This window comes from Lepisosteus platostomus, unplaced genomic scaffold (assembly GCF_059453375.1).
Source record: "Lepisosteus platostomus isolate fLepPlt1 unplaced genomic scaffold, fLepPlt1.hap1 Scaffold_30_H1, whole genome shotgun sequence".
NCBI lineage: Eukaryota > Metazoa > Chordata > Actinopteri > Semionotiformes > Lepisosteidae > Lepisosteus > Lepisosteus platostomus.
In genome coordinates this window covers 1,158,376-1,170,608 of record NW_028291658.1, presented here as the reverse complement: position 1 = coordinate 1,170,608, position 12,233 = coordinate 1,158,376, and the positions used below count along the sequence as shown (strand labels likewise).

Here is a 12,233-nt window from a genome sequence, read left to right as displayed (position 1 = left end):
TCCTCTGCTTCACAAATGTCCTTAGTGACGGGCCATTTCTTTCTGCCATTTTTCCGGAGCGGTTATTGATTGCTCCATCATTTCCCTCTTACTTTCCATCATTAGATTGAAAAAAAAAAACAGAAACAGGCTGACAGGACGACAATCAAATTGCAAAAACTCATCAAAGCACTCGATAGAGTATTTGAATCCACAAGTAGCTACAAGCAACTTTGTCCTGGCTTGCATGAAAGTCGGAAAATGTCAAAAAGAAAAAGATGGTGGCTTTTTCATATTCGTTCTTTTATTTTTAGTTCGTTGCTTCTTCTGTCCATTGTCCTCCTGCCTGGCTCTTGACCTGTGACTGTTTGAACGCACACAGTAGACTTTCATGCAGGGGATTTGTCCTGAGCCTCTGTGAAAGACCCACCCACCCCCATAAATAACTGCTCTAGAAACACATGAATGCAAAACTAAACCACAGCTTAAAGAGGAGCTTGTCATGACCACCAGGCAGTTAAGACCAACTCTTAAGCAATCTAAACAGCACCAGCAGCGGGTGATTATTAACAAACGCTGCCGCACGAGTTAACCCACCTGCACACACTCCACCGTGCGGTACGCAGTGCTATTTTTACCATCTTTACCTGCTTCCCCCTGGTATTGAGTCTACTCCTTGAGAGCTCTACCTGGCGTTTTTTCCATTACCTCGTTTATTCTGGATATTGGACTCCCCTTCTGCCTTTTCGACTTTGGACCTCGCCTCTCACCTCGGACTGTTTGCCACCAGTGTTCTCCCTGGATTACGACTTACCTTACGCCTCTTGACCACGAAACAAAGCAAAGCAGAGCAAAACAAAATGAACAAACGAAAACCCTCACGTCCCGCACTTGCATATAACGCCGTTACGTGCCCAAGCGGTATTGTACGTCATCCTAGCACTGCACCCCGGGGCGTACGGTATATGGGAACTAGCACACACCACGAATCGTCTCGAATCACTCCCTACAGCTGTAAGGCACCTTGAAGCATGCATCCCCAACATTCTTCTTTGCGCATCTGTGAAAGGTAAACTCTTGAGCAAACTCTGAACCAGCTCTAAGGAAACTAATCCGATTAGACGTTACTTTGACTCATCTTTTAAGGGACCCTTGTTAATTGAAGAAATCAATGATTTCGAATGAATTCTGTATGCGTTAAAAGACAGCTATACACAGAAAACATGCAGGACACTTCTCATGATGTTTCCCGAGCCGAAACACAGTGCGTTTTTCCAAGCCATCTGACAAAGCCCGCCCACTGAAAACTGCAGCAAATCGTGTAAAGACGTTCAACTTTGTAACTACTGCACGCACAGGAAGCAGAATAAATTCCTCTTTTCAAACTGTCAAAGGTTTGCTTTGCGAACACTGCAGGACATCGCACAATGTCTTTTGAATGGGGACAAACGATTTCTTATGGGGCACAGTAAGTACAGACGTTTAAAAAGCTCCACTCATGCCGACGATGCAGCATGAAGAAGCGCAACCTAACGTTTGCATTCCTAGCAAATTCCTTTTATTTTTTTATAAATAAAGACAGTCTTGTTTAACAAACAACACACACAACATTTTACATTGTCAATTCAATTCAAATCAATGTATTTCTATATAGCGCCTTTCACAACAAGGTTGTCCCAAGGCACTTAACAATGCAAGTTGTTAAGAGCCTTGTGTCTAATATGCCGCCTAGGTTATTAGACATCGCACAATCTCTTTTGAACAGGGACAAACGATTTCTTATGGGGCGCAGTAAGTACTGTTACTGCTCGATACCGACGTTGGCCTACTATACCATGTTCAGCCACTGCTAGAAAATGTACGGCTCTAGCACCGGAGCAAACAACAGGAGGGCCAACACCGAACAGGCACACGTGTCAGACATGGAGAACGATGAGAATGGGATTCGAACCCATGCTTGCAGAGCACAATGGATTAGCAGTCCATCACCTTAACCACTCAGCCACCTTGTTGACAAAACTGGGCTGTCAGGACATGGGTTGGCGCGCTCCAGATGATCTTTTTCTTTTTTTCCCCACGTACTCGAGGGTCATTTTCCTGTTCCACATGTGATTTCAACATTTTCCTTGGGAGATGTCAAGCCAGCAAGCCACTGCTGTGGTTCAGTGGCCAGTGTGGAGTTCAGTGGCCCTGTTGTACACAGAAAGCACATTGAGCTCCTTGGACATGAAAAGTTCCAGATAAAAGCCATTTGTCATCCTTTCTCTTGGTGTCGATGTTGCTATTGTATGTAAAGGTGGCAACTTGCTCAGCGAGCAGGCGGAGCACACACCGAATGCAGATGTGTCTGAGTGGTGTGTCCAAGTGGCTGCAAAAGGACAACACTCCTGGGGCGCCGTGGCTTAGTTGGTTAAAGCGCCTGTCTAGTAAACAGGAGATCCTGGGTTCGAATCCCAGCAGTGCTTTCTTTGTGTCTTCTCGAACAGAACTGGTCCTTACAGACAACCGCCTACGGCTAGACTTAATTAAATGCAAGTATTCATTTCCTGTCTTTAACGCGACTTGTTTTTCTTAAAATGGATGGAACTTGCAAAACATGAAATACAAGCCTTGCTAATCAGCGCTAGCGGCTGGCAAAAAAAAAAAGAAGTCAGCTATTTTTTTTTCTTTAACCTTAACCCTGCTAACGGAGAAGAGTTAAACGACCGAGTCTATGCAGCTTAAACGGTGCGCAAGTCGGGTTCTTAGCTGAAAGGGTGGTAAATCACGCTCACCCCAGTCCTTAATCTTTTAAAGAGGATACAAAATTGAACCTAGTCGCCACATCACATACATCCTGTTAAATGATAAAAAGGTAACATCTATCCTCGCTCCAGAGTAAATCTCACGTTGAGGGCATCTTTTTTTTCACTTTACCGTGAGTCGGGCTCGGCTGCACAGAGGAGAGAGCAGAGCAATGAGATCACAGGGACAGGGGAGTCACACGCTGGCGGTTTGAATACGCGGAAGATCACTGAGAGATCCACAGTATGTGGACCCTCCGTTCGCCATCAGTCCACACTCCGGACTCTGAATCCTGCCATCCGAGTTAAGATCTCGGCGGAACCTGAGGTGCAGTTCCTTCTTAAAACGTAATCTGGTGAGCATTTCTAGAATCGCACTTGTATAGATGCAGCCTTTAATGTGTTGCTAGGTTAAAATTGATGACTTCTTGTATTTCAGTAGGCAATTGCCCTCTTGATTTTGGATTTAATTTATTTATTACAGGGGCTCTTTTATGAAGACAGAGTCATGTTCAGGTACTTTGCTTGATGGAGGAAGCTCATTTCGGACTCTGTGATCTGCTCACCTGGAAAGGTCTGCTGTACTACTACAAGAGAGAAGTAGGGTCTGGAAGAAGGGACAATTTTATGATGCTTTGGAAGATATTGTTTTTTTTTCTTATACTGAAAATGAAAAGTAGTTGTTTCTATATGGACTCAGTCTTTGGAATTTGTATATTTATACATTTCAGTGAACCCTCAGCCATTCCTTCTGTATTGTAATTCAATTTCTCTTTTAAAATTCCTTCCCCACTTCTAGGACCTGCAGTTGCTGAACTCCACAATGGCTTCTATTGGAAAGTCTGTGACTGAGACCATTATTTATTTTGGAGCAATGAGCAATTCTTATATAAATGCAATAAAATCATTATGCTCAAACTATGAGAGAGAATTTTAAGGATAATTTAAGAAATCAGTCTTAGCTTGTATCTATACACAGATGGTATTATTTATTTTCAAAGGAAACCCGCGAGGATTCCCCTGGTGTGCAAGATGTGCCTGAATACTTTTGATCAGCTTCCTGCTCACTTCAAGAGGGCGTGTATGAAGCACGCCACGGCAGAAGAGATCAGGTGGCCTCTCAACAGGCGAGGGAGGACATGATGAATCACCTGAAGAACGGGGTCATTAATATATGTGAAAATAACATTTTAGTATCATACGTTTAGTATATTTAGTCCCTAATGCTGAAAGAAATGATCATAGAACATGACATCTAACCTTACCTGCTGTGTTTTTAATCCCTATTGCTCAATGCACGGTGAAAGCATTGCATACATATGTCTGACAATGAGGAATGGGCCCCTGAGACAGTCATTTGCCTGTTTCACAAATGATCGTATTTTACTAGAGATTCTGTTTGGGATTCAGATGTGCATTCGGACAGCAATCCCTTTCAAGAAATGATACGTTCTGGATGAGGTCAAAGGTGCTGGAACACTGTATTTAGGATGTGTTTGCAGAGACTGTGTGTCTCCTGCTTCAACGCAGTGAGAAATAGATGTGCTCCTGTAATTCATTGGTACATGCCCAGGGCAGTAAGCAGTCTGAGGATTTATTTCCAGACAGCATAGAGCAGTGAAGCAGTGAAGTAGTGCAACACACTGGATCATTATATTATTAGAATCTATTCTACTTAAATTATTACATTATACACAATTTGAGTTCATTTTAAAAAGTAAAAGGTAATGAAAGGAATGCATTTTCGTAAGAAAGATAATACCGATATGCATGTGATAATCTTCCTTATATCATGTAGTGCGTCATTTGGACACTTTGTGGGCTTGAAATACAAAGAAAATCATGTTCTATGGTACAAGATAAATACAAAACTTAAGCTTTTATTTTAATTAGATTTGTTTATAAAGCATAAGCAATCATTTATTATATTAATATATGTGTGTAGCGGCGAGGCTTATTAATAAGGCAGAATTAAGTGTTCTGAGCCTTCCCAAATGAGGCCCCATTTCTCTGTTCATCTCTGTGGTGCAGCCACAGAGAGACTATTCATGCAGGGTGATTTAAGGTCCTAGGACAGCTCCCAAAGGGGGATGCACTTAGCTAAGCCTGGCTATCATGATCAATGGTCATCCATTGGCGCCTATCTGTCTAGGGAGTGCCAGTTGGACATCTGGACTGCATTACTAAGTGTCAGGACTAAGTGACTCATATCTCACCTTGATCAATCAATCAAGGACTGGTAGGGCCGAGTAACCCACGTGGGACTCTGATGCCCATGGAACTTTCAGCCAATCAATGAGCTGAAGTTCCTCCAGGTAAAAACAGGCAACACAGAGAGCCTGTGAGATTCAGTAAGATTCAGAAGGGAGGATTCAGAGGATTCTGTGGACAATTCTAAAGGGAATTCAAAGGAGAATTCCAGGGCAGGACAGCCCAGGAGCAGAAGGCTCCCAAGGGCAGGACATTCTCGCAGCGCGCCTCCTGACCATCCTGAGACTCAGCCCGGACAACCACGGAATGGCCAGTGTGTCCGAGTGCCAGAACTTTCATTTGTTCTAAGAGTCTAGAGCGGAGGTTGCCAGAGAATAACCAGAGGATCCACCCGAGGTTAGCACCAGCAGCAGGCCTCGTGAACAGGTCGGAACTGTGGACAGCTGAATCACTATTCAGAACTAGCTCTTCATCAGAAACGAACCGGTCCTCTTCCTGACTTGCTCGGACCCACAGTCATCTTTTCTCCTGTGCACAAACTTTGCTAGTTAAAGCCAACAGTGAGCATCAGCAGCGCAGAGTCGCAAGCCGCACAGCACAGCCTGGCACGGAGCCAGAGAGCGCGGATTGGACAGCAACAGCCTGCAACTGTTTCTTTGTGCCCGCAAGAAGATCTGAATCCCCAAAGATTGGATGAGTATTCAACTTCAATGCATTACAGCTCGAGAATTCAATTGTTATCCCAACCAGTTGATATCAATTTAATTCCTAAGAGTTATGTACTTGTTTGAGTATCTAATGTAGAAGTTATAACCAAGTTCATTAACGAAACAGTCTTAATGAATGATATACTGAACGTATGTCCTCTTGATATGTGTAACACTTCGTAACTGACTGAATATATATCTTTTGTATTCTGATAACCCTCTCGATAAGATCTGTTAGGTTTACATGCATATTTTATGTATTAATAAATGTATCCTCGTGTATTAGTACCTGTGTGTGCGCGTTGTTTGAGTTATGTCACATGGTTGGATTCTAAAGCCATCAAAAGAATCAACTTTGTGATTTACTGCTACAATTAATAATTGTCTCAGTAAATGCCCAAACCCTACAGAACTGGTGCCTTCAGAGAGCCACTACATTTAATTTTGCTATGGCAACATTACATATTTGGCGTCCCTGAGCCGGTTTTCTTACATTATTTGGCGTCCCTGGGTGGGCGTGGCAAGACTGAAATGAGTCAACCAAGCGGAATAATTCAATATAAAACGCCGCTGGTTTCATACACAACAATACGGTGTGCTGAAAGCCGAAAGAAAAAAAAGTTTCCCTTGCTCTTTAAGCAGTGCTTGATTGTTTTGTGATCTTTTGCAATCTACCGGGTTGATTGCATACTTGATCTTGTGGTTTTCTGTGGTAAAACTGTGATTTCGTACTTAAAAGTAATACTCTTTAAGTTTAACGATGGTTGCTAAAAGGTCTGAATTCGAGTCGCTATTAAGCACTCTCTCTAGCAGCGACAGGTCTGACCACGATCTCTTCCATATCTCCGTCAGCGGAGAAGCTAGAAGGATAAATCTCCATTCTCTGAGAGAGCTAGCGAAGGACATAGAGAGATTTGACCCCGCAGTGTCAGAGAATAATATCGAGAGTTATATTCAGGACCTCAGGTATACCCTGCAGTATCTGCCAAACGCCACAGAACAGGAGAAAGTGTTTCTGGTCAGGAAAACTACCAGCAGAGCTGTACATGAGTGGATGGCTAGGCAGATGAAAGAAGTCTGTAATGATTTTGAGAAGCTTTGTCAAGCACTTATTGAAGAATACAGTGCGTTTATTGACCCGACTGCTGCGATAGCCGCCGCTCTTAACATTAAGCACGAGAGAGCAGAGTCCCCTCGCGAATATTACGAGAGACTTAGACGAACTTATTTTGCAGGGCGAAATGATGAGGGTTGCGAAGAGAACACACATTTCAAGGGTTTATTCATTGCGAATCTCCACCCGTCAGTCAGAAAGATGATCTTAATGCATACAGATGCACAGACCATGAAAATGACTGATATTAAGAGATTCGTGCAGAAAGCCTGGGAGTATGATGTCCAAAGTCGCTCTGAGCAAAAAGCTGTTAAAGTGACTGTGTTTGCCGTCAGAGCCAGCAGGGTTAATTCCCCCCTGCTCGAAGGAGCACAGGCTCCTGAGCTGGCTAAGCCCCGTTCCAAAGCATGCACACAGGACCGCACCCAGCGTCCTAAGTGCCATGAGAACACCGGGGGAGGGAAAGGGCTAGATAAAGCTGAACAAAAGGATTCAGTAGCCGCCCGCCTGGCCAGGCTTGAACAAGCTTTATTAGGACAGGGACAACCGCTCCCCAAGGCTGCCGGAAGCGTGAATGAGCTGATACTCTCCACTGGAGGAGGCGGAGACCCGCCCCCTCTCCCTCCCTCAGTCTATCTGATTGAGCGGAAGGGTTCCTGCCTGGATGAATTCAGCCACTCCCAAGTCAGTGCTGACTCCACCCCTGAAGTCACAGAGCAGGCAGTAAAACACAGAGGAAAAGCAAGTAGCTTTTACCTCAAGGCTGCCATGGGAGATGTCTTACACAGTGAGACACTGATTGACACTGAGGTTGAAAGGTGTTTGATGTCACACGGCAAGCTCAAACGGGTTGAAAAAGAAAAGGGCATGCGACTCAGAGAGGAACCTTTGGTGGATCACCAGAAAGGCAAAGTTTGGAAACAGGTCAAGGCTCCTAAGCCTTCTGTACAGAAGGAAAGGGGGGCCAAGAGGCAGACTGTGCTCACACAGTGCCCACCGAACACAGAAGCCTATGTGGAGATTCCTTCTGTTCCCTCTGGACAAGAAATAAAAATATTTCCTTGTTCCCCGGATATACAGGGAAGTCGTGTCCCGGCCAAGGTCCCAACAGCCTCCATGCCACAGGAGCGGTGCTCCAAGCAGCCGCCTGATCCACCAGGTAAAGCACACACCTTTTACATCCCTAAAGAGGAGCAGATCTCCCCACCTGGCGATGAAAAGGAGCTTTCCCTGTGCACCCTGGCACCCAAGAGGGGTCAGGAACACCACCCTGCAGTGGTGGAAGGGATCCAGATGGCAGGAGAGCAGGTTGGTGATGTAGCCCTCACCCTTAGCCCTGAGAGGTCCTCTATTAGTGAGGATCTGCTTGAGCAGCTGTCACAGGGCCACCGCCAGGTGCCCCTGGTGCAACATTCACAGGTTAGACAGGAGGTCCAGCTGGACGCTGAGACTACTGCACTGTGGACACACCTGATCCCAGATGCCGATTCCCTCTGCTGTGACCCAGGGAACCTGCAGTCAGGTAACATTATTTCTCACAACTACCAGGTAGTGAGTGAGACTGACCTGATTGTTCCTGCCTCAACGGCAGGGTTGCCAACACACCCAGTCCCCCAGAAGGGACAGGGAATGAAAGCCGAGCCGGTTTTCTTACAGCCACCAGCTCAGTCTGTCAGTCTGAGTCTGACAACAGTGGTTCAGCCAGACTGGAGCTGGATGGTCAAGTCACCCGCCTGCCAGTGCAGGACATCGCAAAGAGGGGTGTCAGAATCCCCGCCTGCACTGACATGGGCCTGGTGAGTGATAGTAAGTTCAAAGACAGTGAACTAGCTATCCCAGTACTGGGGCAGCTCCCCGAACCCCTAGCAAGGGAAGGGGGGAGCGAGCAGGTGTCCTACACCCACGCCCAGCGAACGATTGTAAACATGCCGATAGAGGGATTCCTCAATCAGGAAGTGTGCAGGGTGGACCTGAACAGTGAGAATGGGGTAACAATCCCAGATCACTCAGGTGCTCCAGATGACCACTCAGCCGAGGGTCAGGCATGCTCCACCGCTGCACCGCCCCCTGCAGGGTTCCTAGAGCACAGGCATGAACAAATCGAAAAAGCAGATGCCCTGGAAAAGGAGGAGCAGCATCAGCAGCTGCGTCAGATCTCCCCATATTTCCAGGATGTTGGTGCCCAAGATGCCACAGGGCATACTGAGAAAGACACCATGTACACGCTGCGCCAGCTTAGAAAGGCGACAGTCATTCAGAAGGAGATGACTGGGATCAGCCACCCGAAAAAACTTTTGGGAGGACTGATTGCTGCCGCCACTGTTGCACGTTTGCTTTTTTCTGGTAGGTTTGTGTGCTACTGGCACTCTCACCCTGACTGCCCCAAGAAGGCAGGGGTCAGAGATGCCGGAGGGTAGTGACAGACTGTATCGACAGCAGCAAAAGTTGGAAAGCTTAGGGAAAACCCTACAGGCAATTTCCTATGCAACAGGGTTAAACCTTATTCCCCAACCAGTGGACATGATTGTTGGTGTTATACAGTGGGTTTATGCTTGTGTGCAACAGGCCAGAATGTTGACACAAGACCTATTAAGGGAGCTTAGTGCCACTGTAGCCAGTCTAACCACGGCACGATTCCCAACCCACTTGATTCCACTCTTCTCAGTAGAGGAGTATGTGACATTAACCCCATCGCTCATAGCTCACCCAGAAGGCAATCCAAGATTGAATTTGGTTCCAAATCTTGAGATGGGTATGGCTACCAAAGCTATCCATTGGCTGTGTCTAAACGATTCACCAATGAAGGGTGTAAAGCTACTAACGAGCAGAGGGAGGTTAATGAACCCCATGAAGAGCAGGTAGGAAGTAAATGGCTGGTCAGCACACCACATTTAACTGACACTATGACTTGTGACAGGCATGATACAGCTACCACAATGCAGCTACCTAATCAAACAGTTTTCCTGCAAGTTCCCGAGGAGGCCATAGTACAGCATGGTAACTTAACACTGTACGGTCTGGAACCAGACAACATAAGACCAAACTTGAGGTCATGGATGCCTTCAGGTGCCACACTATTAAATTGGATAGAAATCCAAGAAACAGTAAGCCCTGAAGAGGTACAGGTAGTTAGTTTGCTTTAATGGAACAAACCTCCAAACCACCCTAGCAGATACCCAACACAGGTGTTGTGGTTTATCGCGGGGCTGGGAACAGGAACTGGTTATATTTTAACACTGCTGCTGGGAAGCTGGATCATGACTGACAGTGTACTCTGAATGCTGTACTCTTGCATCAAAATGTAATCTGGGTAGCATGAATGAGTCAAAGGTAGCATGTCAAAAGAAAGGAAGTGATTTCTCCCCAAATATCTACTACAGAGGTATCAGATATTGACAGTGAACTTCCTGATGTGTAATTCCTAGACCTAGATAATGTCTCCTACCGTGTTTATACATACTCCAGATGTTATTCATCCTGTTTGTATCCAACACTGGTATGAATTCTCGAGGAGTAATGTGGACATTTAAGATTAATGTTCTAATGGCAAGGGACATCACTTAACTCTGTTTTGTTTTGAAGGCAACAACGCCTCAGGACCTCGTGACCTTCAAAAAGGGGGGATATGTAGCGGCGAGGCTTATTTATAAGGCAGAATTAAGTGTTCTGAGCCTTCCCAAATGAGGCCCCATTTCTCTGTTCATCTCTGTGGTGCAGCCACAGAGAAACTGTTCTGCAGGGTGATTTAAGGTCCTAGGACAGCTCCCAAAGGGGGATGCACTTAGCTAAGCCTGGCTATCATGATCAATGGTCATCCATTGGCGCCTATCTGTCTAGGGAGTGCCAGTTGGACATCTGGACTGCATTACTAAGTGTCAGGACTAAGTGACTCATATCTCACCTTGATCAATCAATCAGGGACTGGTAGGGCCGAGTAACCCACGTGGGACTCTGATGCCCATGGAACTTTCAGCCAATCAATGAGCTGAAGTTCCTCCAGGTAAAAACAGGCAACACAGAGAGCCTGTGAGATTCAGTAAGATTCAGAAGGGAGGATTCAGAGGATTCTGTGGACAATTCTAAAGGGAATTCAAAGGAGAATTCCAGGGCAGGACGGCCCAGGAGCAGAAGGCTCCCAAGGGCAGGACATTCTCGCAGCGCGCCTCCTGACCATCCTGAGACTCAGCCCGGACAACCACGGAACGGCCAGTGTGTCCGAGTGCCAGAACTTTCCTTTGTTCTAAGAGTCTAGAGCGGAGGTTGCCAGAGAATAACCAGAGGATCCACCCGAGGTTAGCACCAGCAGCAGGCCTTGTGAACAGGTCGGAACTGTGGACAGCTGAATCACTATTCAGAACTAGCTCTTCATCAGAAACGAACCGGTTCTCTTCCTGACTTGCTGGGACCCACAATCATCTTTTCTCCTGTGCACAAACTTTGCTAGTTAAAGCCCACAGTGAGCATCAGCAGCGCAGCGTCACAAGCCGCACAGCACAGCCTGGCACGGAGCCAGAGAGCGCGGATTGGACAGCAACAGCCTGCAACTGTTTCTTTGTGCCCGCAGGAAGATCTGAATCCCCAAAGATTGGATGAGTATTCAACTTCAATGCATTACAGCTCGAGAATTCAATTGTTATCCCAACCAGTTGATATCAATTTAATTCCTAAGAGTTATGTACTTGTTTGAGTATCTAATGTAGAAGTTATAACCAAGTTCATTAACGAAACGGTCTTAATGAATGATATACTGAACGTATGTCCTCTTGATATGTGTAACACTTCGTAACTGACTGAATATATATCTTTTGTATTCTGATAACCCTCTCGATAAGATCTGTTAGGTTTACATGCATATTTTATGTATTAATAAATGTATCCTCGTGTATTAGTACCTGTGTGTGCGCGTTGTTTGAGTTATGTCACATGGTTGGATTCTAAAGCCATCAAAAGAATCAACTTTGTGATTTACTGCTACAATTAATAATTGTCTCAGTAAATGCCCAAACCCTACAGAACTGGTGCCTTCAGAGAGCCACTACATTTAATTTTGCTATGGCAACATTACATATTTGGCGTCCCTGAGCCGGTTTTCTTACATGTGAAAATAACATTTTAGCATCATATTATTACATACAGGTCTCTAGCTTCAACACAGTGATATATATATATACTCAGTGATTTATTGGTACATGCCCAGGTCAATAATCAGAATGAGGATTTATTTCCAGACGGGCTACAGGTAGTGTTGTGAAATACTTCAACACACTGGATCGCAGATTTAGACCCCCTGCACTCTTACTCCTTAAAAACCAAAGAAATGAAGATATGTAGCAATCACATTACAACAGGGCTGACAGTGACTTAATGCTTATACTAGTGGACTTCTGGTACCTTTAGGGTACGGTGTTCCCTGAAGGGCTCTCAAACCCCGCATTTCAG

General features: G+C 45.5%; 1 non-coding gene across 1 annotated transcript; it reads left to right on the top strand.

The window, feature by feature from the left end:
- Positions 1–2,370: 2,370 nt before the first annotated feature.
- trnat-agu (transfer RNA threonine (anticodon AGU)) lies at positions 2,371–2,444 on the top strand. The gene has a single exon. It is a non-coding gene; the product is annotated as a tRNA-Thr (tRNA).
- The last annotated feature ends 9,789 nt before the right edge of the window (positions 2,445–12,233 follow it).